At 43.8% G+C, this 6,000-nt stretch overlaps 1 protein-coding gene across 1 annotated transcript in view; it reads left to right on the top strand.

Annotated features, from left to right (window-relative positions):
• The first annotated feature begins 4,010 nt into the window (after positions 1 to 4,010).
• Positions 4,011 to 6,000, top strand: part of PLEKHA7 (pleckstrin homology domain containing A7) — a 75,656-nt gene continuing 73,666 nt past the window's right edge. Inside the window, exon 1 of the mRNA XM_016225165.2 lies at positions 4,011 to 4,046. The gene's annotated coding sequence lies outside the window, so the exon portion shown is untranslated. The remainder of the gene's footprint in view (positions 4,047 to 6,000) is intronic.

The raw sequence follows: 6,000 nt of genomic DNA, 5'->3' as shown, positions 1-6,000 counted from the left end.
CCAGTTGAGACTGGCTGCTGTTCAGCATGGAGGGGCTGTTCCAGGGAGGAAGAACAGGATCGAAGAATAAAGGCTAGGCTGTATTTGAGCTCATTTGCAGCGTTACTTTCTCAGTAGCATAAGAGAAACAGAAGCCCTTGCATGGAGGCGAGGGAGTTTCTGTGCTCCCTTGAAACCAGCCACTTGGCTTCCAGCCGGGCAATCTCCTTCACTACCAGGGAGCAAGGTGGCAATTCAGGTTTAAGAACAGGTATTTCGGGGGATTTGTCTGTGCCTGCTAAGTGCGTCTTGAGACATGGTTATAGTACATGAGATTCTTCATGAGTTTTAGAAAATCAAGAAATGGGCAGGCTGGGGGCTTTTGGGTGAGGAGACAGCAGGAAAAGCCTGAACACTTGGCAATCTCCAAATGGGTGTAAGGATCCATCATTTAATAGGCAACCTTGGTTTGGTAAGGGTGAGCCTGGAGTAGTAGAAAGAGATTAGAAGGATGATGGTATGCAGAAGTTGACTATTGTGGGCAAGTCATCTACCCTTTCTGGGCCTCTCTTTCCTTACCTGTAGCCTGGTGTGATGAAACACAGACTGCCCTACTGGGTGTTTGGGAAGATTAAATGAAATAAAATAGCCCAAGGACCTAACCCTCCCTCCTTTGCTCTCCAAATGCTGAACTGGAACCTTTGCCATTAGCAAGCTGGGTGAGTTTGATCAGAAATGATCAAATTTTAAGACCTCAATATTTTAGAGGCATTATTTTGGTTCATCTCTTTTCTCAATATATGAGTCTTTTTTTTTTCTTTTAAATTTAGTGTTCCAATAACATCCCATAACCCGAATACTCCTTTTCCGATTATGTAACATGGGGATAAAATATCTGCCCTGCCCAACTCAGTGGGCACTTGGGAGGGTCCAATGCGATGACGAATGTGACTACACTTAAGCCTTCGTTTAAATGCAGGAAATGATGCTGTGGTGGATACCTTTTTTGGCAAAAAGGGCCACATTCATGTTAGGGAGGAAACACTGGGGAGCTTCCTCTGTATTTGATGAAATAACAGCTGTGTTTTTGTCCACTTTTTAAAACTATCTTCCTTCTAATGTTAGAATGTAAAATTCATCTTAGCACCTACACTGTCCAGCTCAGGATTTACTTACCCAAGACTCTGGGCTTAGTTAAGCTGGTACACGTTGGGTGTGGGGAGCCCTGGAGTCACTATTAAGGTCATGCAATGTATATGAAGTGGTTGCTGGATGCTTCTCCAAGCACATAGAAGATGCCCTGTTTACTTGATTCCACCAGGGTTCCACTCAGCTGACCTTGTGATAAGACCGAAGGTTGGGAGTTACTGAGTGCCACATTGGTGGTGTCAGTCAGATTTTGGCCTTGGGCGCAAGGGGAGGGAGGGGGGAGAGGGAGTGGCAGTGGATGGCGCTGTTTTCCTGATCCTCTGTCTTTAGGGATTTCTATCACGGCCAGGAAGTTGCCAACCCCACAGACTCCTAAGAGAAGGGACAGCAGGTTATCATGCAAAGAGCATCACATTTAGAAATAGAAGGCCTGGATTCCTGTCCCAGTCTTGTCACTGATTGACAGAGTTATCTTGAACAAGTCACTTAACCTCTCTGTGCCATTTCCTCATTCATGTGATGGGGTCGACGGTGTTAATTGGTAGGATGTGTAAGGAAAGGCTTTTCTGACTGGAGAACCCTTGAAAAGTGATAGTGGATAGTGGTGGCGGTCCTTATTTTTATTCCCATTAAGAGCAGGGCTCCCCCTTCCTCCCCCCCCTTCGCAGGTAGAAATGAGGCAGGCTTAGATTAGAGTTTGCATTTTCAGATTCCCCAGTGCATGGGATGCCTCTCTCAAAGGAACTGGGGGGTAAGAAAGCCTAACCCTTGAACGTGGCACAAGAATTCCTGAGACAAGTGTTAAGGGAGCTTGCTTCCTGTTCTTATCTAGATGCTCATGTCTTGACTGATTTTTTGGGAAGATCAGGCTGCTGCCTTCCAGGTGAAGTCATAGGATTCCGAGGGCTTGCCTGAAACCAGGAGCTGGGAGTCCAGAGGCTGGCGGTGGTTGGGAGGGCTGGGAGGGCTGGGTGGTGCAGAGTTGCAGGACCGGGGAGCAGCCTGGCTCTGCCTGCTTTACACTTGGCTTGTTAGGATTCAGGCTGCCCTAACCTCAGTGCCAGCTTACCCCAGACACCAGAACACAGGGTGCTCTGAGCAGGCTTCAGGGCAGAGTAAGACAAACTTTGTAGGCCTAGGGATTTTTTTTCTTTTTAAATCTTCATGCTTTGCTCATTTAAATCTACTCATCTCCAGGCTCAGTGCTCAATTTGGAGATGGGGCTAATATTTTAACACTACCAAACAGATGAAATATGAACTCTGACAGCAAAAGCATTTTAACCATCTGTGTTAGGAGCCTTAAAAAATAACCATGTCCTGCTCATCTTACTTCTGGGACTTTCACCCGAGGAAGTCATTTGAATTGCAGAAAAAGCCTATATTCAAAGGTGTATTTATTATAATAGGGGGCAGGAGATTGCGCCTAAAATGTGCAGCATTAGAAGATGTTCATCCTTCTAGAATGTAAGTGTCACGGGGTAAAGACTTTCTGTTCACTCAGTATCTCTGGCACCGAAAGCAGAGCCTGGCACACAGATGGCCAGGAAATATTTTTTGAACAGTTGGTGATATGAGAAAAAATTATATCTATATGATGAGACTACTATTCAGCTATTTCAAATGAAGAAGTCTTAATGACATAGGAAATTTTCTGTTAATAGGATGTGATAAAAATAGGATGAAGATTTCTAAGTACAGAAAAATCACAACTTTTTTTTTCTTTTTTCTTTTTTTAAATAGAAGGGGGAAAAAAGCTAGGAAAGAGAATTTACCCAGGTATATGTCTAGATGGTGAGATCATGGGGTGGGTGTCCTTTTTACTGTCTGTATTTTCTAAAATTTCTCAAAGGACTCTGATTTTGTGATTGTGTAAAACATTTTAAAATAAGTCATATTCTTATAAAAAGGAGGTTAGGCTTGTTTGCTCAGGGAACAAACCAGCAGCTCTCGACCCAGCTCCTCCTTCCTTTCAAAGCACCAGGCAGCCTTTGTGAATACAAAACACCTACACACTTGGGTTGTGCTTGTCAGCCTGGCGTGGAAGCTGATCCCTCCTGACTTCAAAAGGGCGACAGAAACTCTACAGTGTTGAAATTGTGCAGGTCATGTTGCAGAGACGTGCCCATACATTTCCATCCATCACTGAAGTGAAGACATTTTATAGTAGGGAGAAGAATTTTAAGAAGATAGATTTTTCTGGGTGGGCGGTTAATTCTTAGCATTCTTTCCCTGGTTCATGGGTTTTGGAAGCTGTTGAAAGTGCCGTCTGCTTTCCTTCATTCTCGTTTTAGATCATGCCATCTTAAAGTAACTTTTTGCTAAGCCACTCAGTTTGTTGGAGTTGGTGCTTCATGGAATGCCTTTCTAAGATGTAGTGTTCTCCTGGAGCCAAGATATCCCTAGAACTAAAATCCCTGCTTCTTAGGTGGCCTCTGGCACTTGAGCTAAAAGTTTTTTTAAATTTTTTTTTATTGATTGATTGATTTGAGAGAGAGAGGAAGGGAGGGAGGGAGAAACATCAGTTTGTTGTTCCACTTATTTCTGCATTCATTGGTTGATTCTTATATGTGCGCTGACCAGGGATCGAACCCGCAACCTTGGCGTATGGGGCGATGCTCTAATCAGCTGAGCTGCCCCTCCAGGGCTGAGCTGGAAGACCCTGGCTTTTGAATACAGCTGGGTTGCAGCAGAGTAAGGGCCTCTCATCAGAAAGCCCGCTTTTTCGCCTGGGAGGAACCCGTGGTGACCGGGCCCTCAGACACTCCCGACCTGTTGTGTCTGTAATCCTCAGTCGCAGCACTTGTCCTTCATTCTCTCTCTTCCTCTCTTTAGCCACAACCAGCAGACCACAGCGTTCAGGCATCCTGTGAGTGGGCAGCTTTCTCCAGAAAACAGTGACTTGGTTCTTCAGGAAGAGTAAGTACTTTTATATATTCTTCTCGTCCAGGCAGAGGTTGGGAGCGTAAAGGCATTTGCTCAAAACAAAGCTCGTTGGACTGTTTCGTCTCTCAGCTGGAGGGGCGCTGAGTGGGTTGCTTGACTGAAGGTGAAATTCGAGAATTTCATTTTTCAATCTCTAGACTTCTCTCTGGGGCAAGAGGTGGAAGAGGGGAGATGATACGGGGATGTGTATGTGATTGGTATTGTCAGAGCCCCTTAAAAGCCCTCTTTCCCTTGAACAAATTCTTTTCCTCGAGTGATGTCTAACACATCCATCTGGTGTGAAAGTACCTTAAATATAGCCTCAGACCGAGCTGAACCAGCCTCTAAAGGAAGCCCCAAGTAAAGAGAGGAGGACTGGTGACACCCGTTGTCCCTGAATTCTTTGAGCTCTTTATGCTTGCTTTTCCCAACCCAGGAACTTTCTTGCTCCTCAATCCTCCCTCAATAGGGCCTCTGGGGTGCTCAGAGGTGGGTTCTACCACCCAGAACTGTCTACTTAAAAAGGCATGTGCAACCCAAGCAGGATGTGCTCTTCAACCAAAAATGAAGGCAGAGGACCCATGCAGGTGGCTGTGTTCCCTTCTGCTCGTCTAACTCCACTGTTTGAAGAAAACAGTTCTGTTTGAGAAACTCATAGAGACATTGACTTTACTTTTTTTTTTCGTTTAGAATAATTTTTCTTCTGTTCAATCACCTAGACTAGATAGGATCTTAAAATAAATGATCAGTATTCCCATTTTTACAGCATTTCACGCCCTTGGTACTTATATACCTTTAAGCTTTATATTATGGAAAATTTCAAACATATACAAAAGTAGAGAGATACAGTTATAAATCCAATGTATTCATTGCCCATTTTCAATACTTTGCAAAACATGGCTGATTTTATTTCATCTATACACTCCCCTCACCCTCTAGATCCTTTTGAAGCAAATTCCAAACACATCATTTCATCTCTATAGTATTTTCAGCTTAGAATAATTATTTCACAGAGCTTTTAAAGTTAGAAATCTATAATTACAATAATACTGTCATTCCTTGCGTGTTTACTCTGTGCTGGAGGTTTTACATGCATATCTCATTTAATATAGTAATCGTGAGGAGTAGGTCATCATCATCATTTAGAGATGAAGACACTGACACTCAAAGAAATAGTCACTTGCCCAACATTGCATGGCTAGAAGTAGAACAGCCAGGATGTTTTCCCAGCTTAATCTCTTTAGTCAGGTCTAACCCTGGCCCTGGTCAGATGCTGCTTGCTCAGTTATTTGGACACTGGTGGCCTATGGGACATGATGACCAGACTGTGGGGTTGGGGGTCTGTCTTTGAACACATTAGTACTATTAGAGAGAGAATAAGTAGAAGGTAACAACTATCTTGTCTCCTACATCGAGAAAGAACTGATGTGTAAAAACAGGCCAAATGTGGATTCTCTGAATTCCAGCTTGGAATGAGTTTGTTTATAGAGTCCTGAAGGTCAGAAGCTCTTGAAAGGTCATTGAGGTCAGCCCCCCCCCCCCCCCTTTCTTAGGCATCCTGGAGACACAGACGCCTGTCATTATTAAAGGTCTGGATAGGAAATCCATCAGAATGCTTAAACTGGGAAGTTATCAACTTAAATAAGAGCTTCTAGAAAAATGCAGACTTTTAATCGCTAAATACCTCTGTCACACCCTCTTTTTCCTCATTGTTAACAAAAACATTTTCCCCTGACCACTTCTGAGAAGGTAGCCTCTTTTATCCTATCTGTGTAGCCAAACTCAATTCCATTCAGTTTCCAAGGAAAAGATATTCTCTTCAAGGGTCACCGTTTCCCTCTAGAGTCCATTTCCTGGCTGTCATAAGGAGTGCTTGCTTGTCTCAGGTGGTGGGTGAAACTCTATGGCCAGACACTCCTTGAAGAAGGCAGAATGTGCTTTAGGCATT

The sequence above is a fragment of the Miniopterus natalensis genome, chromosome 11, assembly GCF_054644295.1.
Source record: "Miniopterus natalensis isolate mMinNat1 chromosome 11, mMinNat1.hap1, whole genome shotgun sequence".
In the NCBI taxonomy this organism is placed as follows: domain Eukaryota; kingdom Metazoa; phylum Chordata; class Mammalia; order Chiroptera; family Miniopteridae; genus Miniopterus; species Miniopterus natalensis.
Note: the sequence above shows the minus strand (reverse complement) of the source record. Positions and strands in the feature narration are given on the sequence as shown.